Source organism: Ambystoma mexicanum, chromosome 8, assembly GCF_040938575.1.
Source record: "Ambystoma mexicanum isolate Mex_15411 chromosome 8, UKY_AmexF1_1, whole genome shotgun sequence".
NCBI lineage: Eukaryota > Metazoa > Chordata > Amphibia > Caudata > Ambystomatidae > Ambystoma > Ambystoma mexicanum.
Window position 1 is genome coordinate 1,703,707,878 of NC_090929.1, and position 14,557 is coordinate 1,703,722,434.

At 47.7% G+C, this 14,557-nt stretch overlaps 1 long non-coding RNA gene across 1 annotated transcript in view; it reads right to left on the reverse strand.

Annotated features, from left to right (window-relative positions):
* Positions 1 to 14,347: 14,347 nt before the first annotated feature.
* The window catches only part of LOC138473348 (uncharacterized), a 38,367-nt gene continuing 38,157 nt past the window's right edge, over positions 14,348 to 14,557 (reverse strand). The window contains exon 3 of the long non-coding RNA XR_011268760.1: positions 14,348 to 14,439. This is a non-coding gene — a long non-coding RNA (uncharacterized lncRNA). The remainder of the gene's footprint in view (positions 14,440 to 14,557) is intronic.

The window sequence follows — 14,557 nt, forward strand, 5'->3', positions numbered from 1 at the left end:
TTTAAAGGTTTTACGTACCTTGGGTTTCATTAATTTCAAATACATTTTATATAATTCTTCTTTTTCCTTTTTTCCTTTATTTCCCTTTTCTGCAATAAGACGGGTATAATTCTTTGCTGTCATATAATGTGTTTGTATTGAATGTTTTTATCTGTAAATCTTCATTGTTTATTCTTTTCTTTTTCTCAGTATTTTAACCAGAAGGAATGATGTATTTTTTTATGTGTTTCTTTTTTGTGAAAAGTCGAATTAATTTGTCTAGAACACAAAACATTTGAAAAATAAAGATCCTAGCAGCTGCTTGGCGTAGGCGGCCAATAGTCCTATCGGGCATTAGATGTCCATGAACATGAATTAAAATTAAAATGTGGCCACCTCGCTGCAGCATGATAGGAGTCAAACATAAGTCACAGCCTTCACCCCAAAACTCAGACATTCAAGAGAGCTAGTCCGACACCCAACCTGCGCAAAAGCCAAGGAAAGTCAGAGTCTTGGAGTGGTGGACAGGAAAGCGGGAGCAATGGGTGAGTAATGCTATAGGCACGTAGGAGGAGGTTATGTGTCTACGGTACAGACTAGAAGGTCAAAAAGTACAAGATAAACACGTACAACAGAGAGCATATTGGGAAGCATTTCACAAATACAGATAATGAAGAGGGTCACAAAGGGACCATCAAGACTGTGCAAGGTGGACAGTGCAAGATGTACACGCAGCAAGGGTCTGGACAAGGTAGCTAATCCTTGGTAGCAGGGCCGCAACACCCCAGGTTCAGGTAAGGCGAAACGCAGAGAGCCAAGGAGCAAGCACTGACTAGCCAGATGCAAGGACCCACCAGAGGCCAAAGGTATGGTGAGATCAGCAGGAGAGCCTGTTGCGAAGGAGGTGCTGCCCCTGAGAAGCAGGTCTCAGTCAGTAGGACAGCAGGCCGAGGAAGCAAATGGATGCGTCGGGGGGGACGGATGGAGGGTGGCTGAGAGCTAATTAAATCAGAGTGATAGCAGCAGAGGGGGTGCCATAGGAACCGAAAGTTTGAAGACAATGATAGATTGGCAGAAGAGAGAAGATACAGAAAGGGAGAGGTAAACAGAAGGGGCCCGAGAGAGCTGAAGGCAAACACAGAGAAAGTCAACCCAGTGGCTATAAAAGGGACAGAAGGGAAGACGGTGTCACATATCACATAGGACACCAGGGATCAGGAAGGATGCCAAAACCAACTACTGGTTTAGTTTCATTTTCATTTGGTATAAGTAGGGGCTAAGTGAAATGTAAAACATGGGATCTCCCAGAAGAAACAATAATAGTCACAATGGTCTTCTTCCCAAACAAGAGTCATTCCCACCAGTGCGGGGTGGGCCCTTTGAGCCCCTAGGCTTAATTTCTGAGTCTCTATAGTTCCACAGAGGAGGTTTGCTTCACCACCCTATCACGGATGATGCCATTTTATGGGTGTCCTGAACTGCTATGCAGTCATAATACTACCAGGAAAAAGTATTGTTGGGGAAACAATATGTTTTGCTCCCAATGTCGAGCACTTTCTCCACATATTCTAGGACTTGAGCTTGTTTATATAATGGTACCAGTCCTACAATATGTTGAAATTGCTTTTTACTAGGAGACATAATATTGCTAGTACCAACAATGTTTTTTGGGAGATAAAATGGCTAGGTACCTACAGAACCCCCTTTTGTTTTCCAAGTTGTAGGATTTCCAGGGTCCTGTCCCAGATGACTGGGTCCTGCAAGTAGACGGGTCTCCGGTTGTGTATGGCGGGGAGAGCTAGAGAGGGGCTCTTGGGCCACTCGGAACCTACCCTAGACATCTTCCCCTTCACATATCTGAGCTGTCCCCTATCTCATTCCTCCTGCACCATCTGGTCCTGCCTTGGACCAACCTGGCCTGTGACGATTCACTAGGTGTCGTCACTTTTCCCCAGGGGGGAGTCCCTTCTCATGAGGCTAGGGAGGTGAGGCCGCTACCCGATATCCCCCCTAGGTGTAGTGTGAGGGGTCAGAAATTAAATCCAAACACAAAGTTGTCATGTTTTGGTTAAAGACTTTGGGAAAATGCTTCTCTGACCCAATGCTATCTTTCCCCGCCTATAAACCAAAACTAAGAGTCTTTCAGTGTCAAGATGTAAAATAACTGAAAAGCCGTCCTTGTGATCAAAACGTCCTATCCTGACCTTCACACTACAAACAAAACAATAAAGGGTGCAAGGAAATGTAAACACTTTTTTTTGCCAACATCAGGTTGGAGACAACTGAAGATTAGAATAACTCCAACAAAAATGTTCTCCAAGGTGAAAGACCTTGGACCTAGGGGGTGGTTTCATTCCCCTGGATTCTGGAATGGATGGCAATGCTCTTTTACTAACAGTTCCTTTATGACGCTCTCTTGATTCACAATGTTCGTGTTGGGCAACAGGTTCTGCAACAGTCTTTCTTCAATGCAAGTATTTCCTTTATCTACCAAAACACTGTTCTTCTTCAGTATTCCTTGTAGCTTTGAAACTCGCCTGGTACACTCCGCTGCCATGTATTCCTTGTAGCTTTGCAACTCGCCTGGTATACTCCTCTGCCATGTATTCCTTGTAGCTTTGCAACTCACCTGGTACACTCCGCTGCCATGTATTCCTTGTAGCTTTGCAACTCGCCTGGTATACTCCGCTGCCATGTATTCCTTGTAGCTTTGCAACTCGCCTGGTATACTCCGCTGCCATGTATTCCTTGTAGCTTTGCAACTCGCCTGGTATACTCTGCTGCCATGTATTCCTTGTAGCTTTGCAACTCGCATGGTATACTCCTCTGCCATGTATTCCTTGTAGCTTTGCAACTCGCCTGGTATACTCCCCTGCCATGTATTCCTTGTAGCTTTGCAACTCGCCTGGTATACTCCCCTGCCATGTATTCCTTGTAGCTTTGCAACTCGCCTGGTATACTCCCCTGCCAAGTCTTCTTATGCGTTTCAATTGCCCGGTATCCTTCTCTTGCCTGGACTTCTTATGCGTTTCATAGTTCCTCTGTGTATACACTGTGGCGTACTCAGTATATCTTTCTGCAGTAATATTTCTTCAAACTTTGCTTCACACATGCATCTCATGCACCTGTATCTCATTGGAGCTTGACTTTGTACTTTGCCTTTTTCGCATTCAAACAAACGTCTTGTATTTTCTGCATCAGTCATCTCAAAACTTTGAAACTGTTGTTGGTGCGGTTGCCTGAATGCCCAATATTTCAGGGGGTGAGAAACGCCCACTGGCAACCAGGGAGGGGCTGGGACCATGTCCACAATTGCAGTGGGGGAGAGGAGCCCAATGGCCACCAGGGAAGGGGCTGGGACCCTGTCCACAATCGCAGAGGGGAAGGGGAGCCAACTGGCCACCAGTGAAGGGGCTGGCATCCTGTCCACAATTGCAGTGGGGAAGAAGAGCCCACTGGCAACCAGGGAAGGAGTTGGGACCCTGTCAACAATCACAGTGGGGAAGAAGCACCCACTGGCCACCAGCGAAGGGGTTGGGACCCTGTCCACAATCACAGTGGGGAGTAAGAGCCCCCTGGCAACCAGGGAAGAGTCTGGAACCCTGTCCACAATCGCAGCGGGGAAGAAGCACTCACTGGCAGCCAGGGAAGGGGCTGGGACCCTGTCCACAATTGCAGTGGGGAAGAGGAGCCCACTGGCCACCAGTGAAGAGGCTGGGACCCTGTCCACAATTGCAGTGGGGGAGACGCACCCACTGGCCACCAGGGAAGGGTCTGGGACCCTGTCCACAATCGCAGTGGGGGAGAAGCACCCACTGGCCACCAGGGAAGGGGCTGGGACCCTGTCCACAATCACAGTGGGTTAGAGGAGCACACTGGCCACCAGCGAATGGGCTGGGACCCTTTCTACAATCACAGCAGGGGAGAAGCACCCACTGGCAACCAGGGAAGGGGCTGTGACCCTGTCCACAATCACAGCAGGGGAGAAGCACCCACTGGCAACCAGGGAAGGGGCTGGGACCCTGTCCACAATCGCAGTGGTAAGAGGAGCCCACTGGCCACCAGCAAAGGGGCTGGAACCCTGTCCACAATCACAGTGGGGGAGAAGCACCCACTGGCCACCAGTGAAGGGGCTGGGACCCTGTCCACAATCACAGCGGGGGAGAAGCACCCACTGGCAACCAGGGAAGGGGCTGTGACCCTGTCCACAATCGCAGTGGGGAAGAGGAGCCCACTGGCAACCAGGGAAGGGGTTGTGACCCTGTCCACAATCGCAGTGGGGAAGAGGAGCCCACTGGCAACCAGGGATGGGGCTGTGACCCTGTCCACAATCGCAGTGTGGGAGAAGAGCCCACTGGCAAGCAGTGAAGGGGCTCAGACCCTGCCCACAGTCGCAGTGGGGAAGAAGAGCCCACTGGCAACCAGGGAAGAGTCTGGGACCCTGTCCACAATCGCAGTGGTGGAGAAGCACCCACTGGCCACCAGGGAAGGATCTGGGACCCTGTCCACAATTGCAGTGGGGGAGAAGCACCCACTGGCCACCAGTGAAAGGGCTGGGACCCTGTCCACAATCGCAGTGGGGAAGAGGAGCCCACTGGCCACCAGTGAAGGGGCTGGGACTCTGTCCACAATCGCAGCGGGGGAGAAGCACCCACTGGCAACCAGGGAAGGGGCTGGGACCCTGTCCACAATCGCAGTGGGGAAGAGGAGCCCACTGGCCACCAGCGAAGGGGCTGGGACCCTGTCCACAATCACAGTGGGGGAGAAGCACCCACTGGCAACCAGCGAAGGAGCTGGGACCCTGTCCACAATCACAGTGGGGATGAAGAGCCCACTGGCAACCAGGGAAGAATCTGGGACCCTGTCCACAATCACAGTGGCGAAGAAGCACCCACTGGCCACCATGGAAGGGTCTGGGACCCTGTCAACAATCACAGTGGGGACGAAGAGCCCACTGGCATCCAGAGAAGAGTCTGGGACCCGGTCCACAATCTCAGTTGGGGAGAAGCTCCCACTGGCCACCAGGGAAGGGGCTGGGACCCTGTCCACAATCACAGTGGGGAGATGAAGAGCCCACTGGCAACCAGGGAAGAGTCTGGGACCCTGTCCACAATCACAATGGCGGAGAAGCACCCATTGGCCACCAGGGAAGGGGCTGGGGCCCTGTCCACAATCGCAGTGGGGAAGAGGAGCCCACTGGCCACCAGCGAAGGGGCTGGGACCCTGTCCACAATCACAGTGGGGGAGAAGCACCCACTGGCAACCAGCGAAGGAGCTGGGACCCTGTCCACAATCACAGTGGGGATGAAGAGCCCACTGGCAACCAGGGAAGAATCTGGGACCCTGTCCACAATCACAGTGGCGGAGAAGCACCCACTGGCCACCAGGGAAGGGTCTGGGACCCTGTCAACAATCACAGTGGGGACGAAGAGCCCACTGGCATCCAGAGAAGAGTCTGGGACCCGGTCCACAATCTCAGTTGGGGAGAAGCTCCCACTGGCCACCAGGGAAGGGGCTGGGACCCTGTCCACAATCACAGTGGGGAAGAGGAGCCCACTGGCCACCAGGGAAGGGGCTGGGACCCTGTCCACAATCGTAGTGGGGAAGAAGAGCCTACTGGCCACCAGGGAAGGGGCTGGGACCCTGTCCACAATTGCAGTGGGGAAGAAGAGCCCACTGGCATCCCGGGGAGAGTCTGGGACCCTGTCCACAATCACAGTGGGGAAGAAGAGCCTACTGGCCACCAGGGAAGGGGCTGGGACCCTGTCCACAATCACAGTGGGGAAGAAGAGCCCACTGGCATCCAGGGAAGAGTCTGGGACCCTGTCCACAATCAAGTGGCGGAGAAGCACCCACTGGCCACCAGAGAAGGAGCTAGGACCCTGTCCACAATCGCAGTGGGGAAGAAAAGCCCACTGGCCACTGGGAAAGGGGCTGGGACCCTGTACACAATCACAGCGGGGGAGAAGCGCCCACTGGCCACAAGGGAAGGGGCTGTACACAATCGCAGCAGAGAAGAGGAGCCCACTGGCCACCAGGGAAGGGTCTGGGACCCTGCCCACAATCACAGCGGGGGAGAAGCACCCACTAGCCACCAGGGAAGGGGCTTGGACCCTGTACACAATCGCAGTGGGAAAGAAGAGCCCACTGGCAACCAGGGAAGGGGCTAGGACCCTGTCCACAATTGCCTCCACAATCGCCTCCACAAACGAGTCATTCTCCTGGAGAGAACATTGTGTATACACTATTTATTTATATACAGGAGGAACAATGCTCTTTTGATCACAAAAGAACGTACAATAGATAAGAAATCAGATTTGACTGTAAGCAGCGAGCTTCTTACAAAGGGGTGAGATTGAGGGACATTCTGACCAGGTGGTGGAGGGGAGTAAATGGAATGGTCACCGGAGACATTACATAAGTGGACATACATAGATTAAGGAGAACAAACATTGGACATTTTTTTTTTATTTGGTTTTTACAAACCTTTAAAAAGAAGGAATTTCAAATCAATGTTCGATAAAACAGATTCAAACACAAAAGGTCGCCCATACACACTTAATACACACTTAAACACAGAATCTATGCAACAGTGGGGAACTAAAAATGATGGTAAGTATAAAACCAATTAATAATAATGTCTCATCCCCCATTGTCTTGCTTTTCTAAGCGTATCACCATTGCTTCTAAAAAAAAGTTAATGCAATGGTTAGTTTGCGATCTGTTTCACCAAACATTAACTTCCACCAGTCTTGCGACGCATATTGTTGGCCTTTCCATCATATGCTTAGAAAAGTGAAGTTCTCTTTCGTCACGAAGGGCTGTGCAAAATAAAACAAGGTGTTTTAATGTTTTGTCCGTAGTATGACACAGCCGACATTTGTTTGATGCATCCTTGTTTGATGAGCACAGTTGGGTTCTTTCTCTTGTTTTAAACGTGATAAAGCGGAACATCATATAAAGACGCCTTCTCTTCCTGTCTGGGAATAGTTTCCAGGGGTGTCCAGTTAAAGTCTCGAAAACAAAAGGATCGAATGCAAAAGGTGAGAGTGCATTCGACCGAAAACCAAAGGCTTGACATTTTTTTTTAAATGTATTTTTTTTTGTTCTAGTTTTGCTTTAAAATGGGGGTTTGTGGGGGAACCCCCGCAAAAAAAAAACATTCAATCCTTTTTTTCAGTCGAATTGACTTAACCCTTTTGTCATTCGATCCTTTTGATTCAGTACTATGACCTATAACCGTTTCCAGGCAATAAAGATCTTATTTAGGCCTTTCTTTTCGCTATGTACGTGTTTCATAAGAGTATATATTCTTCTGCGGGCAGTTGTCTCGTACCAGTCTCTTTGCCATAGTCTTTTTTTCACACAGTCGGGATTTGTGTGAAGCATGTCAATACTAGAGTTCAAATCAGCCAATAGTGCTCTACTCCGTTGGACCCAATGGGCTAATACTGAGTTCGGATTTTGTATTTTTGGATTTTCCAAGACTTTATACTGAGGCATGATTTGTTTCATAGTTATTTTTCGATAAAGTGAGAAAGTATTCCAACATACTCTCGCATTTATAGAAATCAAGCTAAGCTCGTATCGTATACATGCTGATGGGGTGTTTCTTGGTATTCCGAGAACTCTAGACCAGAAGATATTAGTTCAGCAGGACAGTCTAGTGCACATTCGGCTCCATATATCATAGCAGGAACAGCCTTTTGTTTAAAATAAGCCAGGACAGGAAGAAGTGAGTATTTTCCGTATTTCCTGTTTAACACTAGGGCCTGACTGGCAAGTTGACAGCATTTTGTTTTTGTCAATTGTACCCACGGATCGTCATTCATACTGGCACTAATTTGCATCCCTAGGTATCTTGTATGCATTATTGGTTTCAACTGTATATTGTCTATGTGCCAATGAAAGTCCGACATAGCTTTTTTTTGGCCTCGCAGATCTCTGAGCACCAAAATTTCCGATTTGGCTACGTTGATACTTAATCCATTCATGCTCACATATGTTGCTAAGGCGTTTAACTTCCTCTGCGGCCCACTGGGAGTAAATCTAACAAGATTAGATCGTCGGCATAAAGCAGATGACTTACATTCAGGCCGTTTATCTTTGGTGAAAAGGATACTGTACTATTGATTGTTTGATCGATGTCCAAAATGAATAGGCTGAAGATGCGGGCAGCAAGTGGGCAGCCTTGCTTGACACCACATTGCGTTTGTATGGGAACGGAAAGTTTTCCAGATCGATCGAGTCTAATTCTGATAGTTGTCATAGTATGAAGTTCTTTGATCGCATCAAGAAGACTCGGAGGGCACTTCCTCTTGGTTAATTTGACCCATAACAGTTCGCGATCTATGCTATCAAAAGCATGTGATAAGTCAATTATTGCTAAGTAAATCCGCTGCCCCATTCTAATTGCTTCCATTTTCAAAATGTTAACAATAAAAAGATTCAAACTGCATCCGATCCCTTCAGACATTTCTAAGTGCAGGTAGGCGTTACAGCCAGCTGTGCTCGGAATGTGACCATGATGGGTGAAGTGCTAGAATGGAGGCAGAGGAAAAAGCTAGAGAAAAATGGTAGCTAGCAGGTAGATGAGAGGTAGGTTCAGAGGGTAACCCAGAGGCGAAGAGGTAGGCTTTTAGTATGGTTTTGAACAAATCTCTGTGGACTGTTTCTCGGATGTCCGGGAAAGAGAATTCCATCAAGTGGAGCAAGATGAGAGAAAGAGAGGAAGCGAGAAAAAGTGGAGGGAGGGCGAGGAGCCACAAGTGTAGTCGAGGAGGCAGAGCAGAGATTACGAGAAGGCTTATAGAGGAGGATAGATACAGTGGCGCCTTACCGTAGATAGATTTGTGAACCAGAAGAAGACATTTTTATCTTGCCCTGTTTTGCATCATCAGCCATCCAGTCTGGTGATGGTGCGAGAAAGTAGTTGTGAAGTGAGGGAGTACAAAGAGTCCTGGTAGCGAAGTTAATGATCTTGTCAGGAGGGCAGAAGGCATAGCTGAGGAGACCAAAGAGGATGCTAGCACAGTAGTCCACTTTAGAGAAGAAAAAGTAGAGAAGACAAAAGTGGTTAACAGATGCTTGGCGTTGTTGAAAGGAAGGAGCTGCCTGATTTGTCTAATATTTAGGAGGTTGAGGTGAGCTGCTGTTCCAGATTTGGAGATGAAAGTAGAGAAGGTGTGAGAAGGGTCATAGATGACCTCAAGGTTTCTAGTTGGAGAAGGGTTGGGGAGAGTGTCAGGTGGGAAATGGATAGGCAGAGCAAGAGATGAGAGGGAGAGCTTTTGGGAGGGAAGAACAGTACCTCTGTTTTGGTAGAGTTTAACATCAGAGAGTGCAATACAATATTGAATGGCAAAGAGACAGTTGGAAATTTTGATAGCGAGATCAGAGGAGAGTTCAGGAAAAGAGAAGAGGATTTGGGTGTCGTCCGCAAAAGAGTTGGTACGAGAACCCAAAGGAGGAGATTAGTGCCCCATGAGCAGAAGTGTAGAGTGTAAAGTGCAGCCGACCCAAGACTGAGCCTTGTGGAACACCAACAGTTGAGTGAGTTGAGAGGTGTTGTTGCTCCAGGAGACAGAATTGGTGAGGTGCCAGGTAGGATTCAATGCAGGCAAGGGGGTGATCGCAAATCCCAATAAGAAAGAGAGTATTAAGGAGATCAGAGTGATCTACGGTGTCAAAGGCAGCAGACAGATGAAGGAAAATGTGGACAGCGGATCGAGGATGGGTTTGTGTGCATAGCAGAGGCGATGAAGTTGGACACATTCATGACCGGAGAGGAAATCTGCTTGTAGGGAGTCTCGAAGGTTGTGGATGTCTAGGAAATTGGTTAGACAGTTGAACTCAACCCTTTTGAGCACTTAAGAGTAGTGCGGAAGGAGAGGCACAAAGCAAAAGTTAGCCGATAGGTTTGAGTCAGCCCCTTGCTTTTTTAGGAGAGATATAACCGTGTCTGTTTTGAAAATGGAGGGAAAGCAAGCAAAGTTGAAGGACAGGTTGAAGAGTTCGACGAGGTGAGAGGCTACTATAGGGGCAATAGGCTTGACTAGCTGAGGACCAAGAGGGTCTGATGGGGCACAAGAGGGGTTACCTTCATCAGTAGAGATAGCACTTTTTCAGTATTACTGTGACTAAAGTGGGAGATGGAGGCAGAGGATGATGGTAGAGTATATTCTAGGCAGAGTGTAGAATGTAGGAGGGAGTATGAGGATGGTCAGAAGAGTGTCTCTAATTTTGGTAATTTTTGCAGCGAAGACCGTTTTGAAACCTGCAAATTAGGGGAAGGGAGTCATTCCGACTGGTGTTTATGTTTGTAGGACCATTTTGATTGAGCAGCTTCCCTTCAAGAAGGTAATTTGTGTTAATTCACTCGTTAGTTTTATAGTGTGAGTAAAAGGCTCTTATAGACATGGGAATACCAGTAAATGTCCTGGCGATAGAATGCTTCCAACAATTCAAGGGGAGGCTCAAGCGGAGGCGTACATCCACTGGGAGGTCCACATGTGGTAGTTTATTTTATTTCAATACAGTGCTGGCCCTATGCAGAGGGTCTTGGAGTGCCTTACATAGTTCATAGGATAAGGTGAAAAAAAAGTTACAATGTTATCAGAATAGGTTAGGAAAGTAGGAAATTTGGTCTTGCTGGTTTAGGCGATGGGAAAGAGGAACATTTTGAGGTTTTTGAGGAAGGCAAGGTACCGATGTGGGGTGCCCATTGCTTGAATGCTTGTTTTCAGGTGCAGGTTAGGTTGCAGAGCAGAATGAGTAGGACATATTGGTTGGATGGCCTTGTGTTTGTGTGGGTGATGCCTTAGAGTCTCTTGTGAAGGAAGGAAGGATGGGGGTTGGAGGTGGATGTATCTGATCCACAGTCCTTTACATCAATCCTCTGGTGTATGGGGGGGGGGGCGGTGGAGCTGGGATGATGTGTGAGTGTTTTGGTAGGTGTAGAATGAGTCTTGTATTCTGTATGGCTTTCAGTAGGGGTGAGAGAGCTTTTGGACACACCAGTGAAGAATGCTTTTGTGTAATCCACCTTGGCTAGAACTAGTGTCTGGCATTCAAGGGAAGGACCGGAGAAGGATGTGTCTTATCTTGCATGGGAGGTGTAGTTGTAGGTAGCCTGTTTTGGAGGCGGCAGCTATGTGGTGTGCGAGGGACATGTGGAGGTCAATGGTGAAGCCTAGGGACTTGAATGGTGTGGAAAGAGTTAAGTGTGGATTGCATGTGGTAAGATTTTTGATCCAGGGATGACGTCAGGTGTGTGCCTCAGGGGTTGGGGGTGCTGATGTGGAGGTATTCAGTTTTGGATGGGTTGGGTTTTTGGAAGCGGGTGGCCGTCTGGGAGGTGATGATGGTGGAGTGACAGTGTCTGAGGGTTTGGATTTCTAAGGAAGAGGACATTTGGACGGATATTTTTGTGCTGTCTGCATATTGGTCAAAGTAGATGTTGTCGATGCTTAGAGTCTGTCCAAGGGATTCAATGTATAGGTTGAAAAAGAGGGGCGATAGGAGGCTCCTTGTAGTACTTCATATTTAATTGGGGTGGCATTTAATAGATAGTGGGGGGCAAGGAGATGAAGTGTCTTCTGTTAGTGAGGAAGGAGGTAAACCAGTCGGGAACAGTGCCAGAGAGTTTCATCCTGTGGGATAGGATGTTTAGGGATGTACACAGATGTGATATTGGCAGGTGAGGTATGGCAGGATTGTGATGGAATCATAGTTTTTATAGAACCTGGGGTTGAGGGATTGTTTCTTGAAGAGGGGGAAGATTTGTTCTACTTTGAGTGCAGATGGGATTTTGCTGTGTAAGAGACAGGAATTGCAGATGTTAACCCAGTATGGAGCCAGGGTGGCGATGCATTTAGATGTGACCTGAACTGGGCTTGCGGCACCCAGGAAGTGTGTTGAATTTGTTTTGGCTGAGAAGGTGATGAGGGTGTCTTGGTCGATTGGGATAATTTCTGTTCCTTGTGTTTGTGGAGGACTGTCAATTATGGGACGTGTCTGATGTGCACTTTGGAGTTGAAGTAGTCCATCAGAGAGTTGCATTGTGAAGTGGATGGTGGTTTGAAGAGGGTTTTAATTATGTTGACATGTTTGTGTGTGACTGCGGATGAGTTGGGAGCTTTTAGATGTAGTGGGAAGCTTTATCTCTGCATAAGGCCATGTTGTATTTGGAACAGCTTCTTTGAGGGATGTCCTGGTGAAGGGGTATGGGTTCTTTTGCAGAGCTCTTCCTAGGCAGCTGATTTTCTGTTTCATGAGGAGGGAATTGTTCAGCAATGAATTGTAGACGTGGTTGTGTGGTTTTCTGTGTTCAGAGGGGGGCAATTTGGCTGAGCACCTGGGTGTTTGTGGTGCTGTCATTGTTGAGGAGTGAGGTGGCGTGTTTGTAATCTGTTTGATGTGCTTGGCTGGGGCACAGTGAGGGTGTGTGCCCGTCGGGGGACGTTGTTTGAAAGAGTGAGCATGAAGGGAAGGTCAAAGTGGTCAGACCATGATACAAATCCATATTCGATTTTGCCTAGAAACCAAATATTTGCAGGTAATCTCCCCAACCTTTATTGAACTGCACTCTGTCTCCTGTTGCTAGCATGTATCACCTTACACTCCTGCTGCATCATCTACAAGGCTGTCGTCCTCAAGGCCCCAAACTGCCTTGCTGCAAAGCATAGCATCTCTAGGGGCATACGATCCACCGGAAGTACAGACATGCAGAAACTTGAACTCCGCCAGTGCTGGAAAAAAAGAACCACAAGACAGGGGTTCTCTCTCTACACACCAGGACTCTGGAACCTCCTCTAAGTCAACACGAGGCTCACCCCTTCACTCCTACATTACAGGAGGGAGCTCAAGCCCCTCCTCCTTAAGAAATGGCTCCTCCCTAACACCTAGGTCCACGCACCCTCCACCTACCTGCGACTGGGCGATCTGTTAATCTAGGTTTCCTCCACTAGTTGCTTGTAGATCCTTTGCTGCCAAATTGCCCCCTGCACCATCCTGTTGGTAGCTCCCATTCCTTTGTACCTCTGCTTTTTCTCACTGTGTACTTAGCCCCCATCAATGACTGTAAAGCTCTCTGTTGCTAAAGTAGGTACCCGCTCAATAAATGTCCTAATAATAATAATTTGTTAGGTTAGGTTTGTTGCCAGCTATGTGTGTGGGTTAGGTGATGTGTTGGGTAGTGGGAAAGTGGAGTGAGGATATTGCTCAGGATGGGACTGGTGTTTACGTGAACATGTATGTGCAAGAGGACCTGTGTTTGTTAGTAGTGATGTCAGACATTTCAATGAGGGATTGTAGGTTTTGAGGTGGATGGTTGTGGGCTGTGGGCGTGGGAGGGCAGAAACTAAGAGATGGCCTTAAAAGAAGCGTAAGGTGGGTGTGTGGGATGCTAAGTGTGAGTCTTTGTATGTGTTTTGTATGGGCGACCCCTGTGTTAGATGAGGTAGTGCGGGGGCATGTCAGGGAGGGCGAGTAGTGGGCTTTCAGCCATTTCTCTGTGTGAAGTAGCATGTCTGGGGTCTGCTTTTTTGTGTGTGTCATTTTCGAGGCTCACAGTGAAAAACAGGGTTTACCAGGGGTACAGAAACATATAAAGATATGGGGCCTCCTTACGTGTTTGCCTGTCCATGAAGAAATGCTGGTAATCCTGGCACATGCAAAATCACTGGCACCGGTAATGCCGGCGATGCAGGCCATTCCATCTCATGTTGTTGTATGAGGGTGTCAGCTCAAATAACCAACTACAGAGGGTGTTAGCCCAAACAACTAACCACATTATTGAACGTAACAAAAGGAAAATCTTTTTTCTTCATGAAGTAAGAAATGTGAATGAAAATGAATCTGCATTTTTCAAACATCGGTAAAAATGAAAACAAATGGAATGAATTAACTGAAAAATTGAAAAAAAAAGCATTAAAAAATGGAATGAAGTAATTCTGTATAATTTTCTTTTTGAATACAATTCTGATTTGGAGCGCAACAAGTGGCGTCTTTGTGGTTCTTCTCTCTTTACATACATGTTGTCGTATGGGACTCCATGGAATGGGAACTTATCGCCATTTCTGCTGCCCGTAATATCCCGGCAATACCAGGATATTGGTGCAGTGGAGATGGTAAGACAGTTTTGCCGGTATCCTGCTGGTAATACAGGCGAAACCGTAATAAGGACCATATTCACCTTTATGCATAGATATGGCGGCCCTTTGCTTAGGACACCAGTGGGATGAGATTCGCAAAGTCAGTGGCTAATATTCCCAGATTCACCCCAAAGTAGTTTAACTGGAAACAGATGATGATTTATTTATATAGCGCTTACGCCTGAGCATTGTACAAAGACCAGCTTTTTACATACCTCATCGTCAGCCCAACCAAAGTTGGTACTCCTTTATCAATTTCGGAATGATGAAAGGCTGAGTTGGCCTTGCCGGGATTCGAATCTACGACCTGCAGATCACACATAGATTGCAGCAGTGAGCACTGAACCGACGGAACTATCTTACCAGCATAAAAAAGGACACTAACAAGCCAGTCTTATATTCATGCTCTCATAAGCAGTGTCACA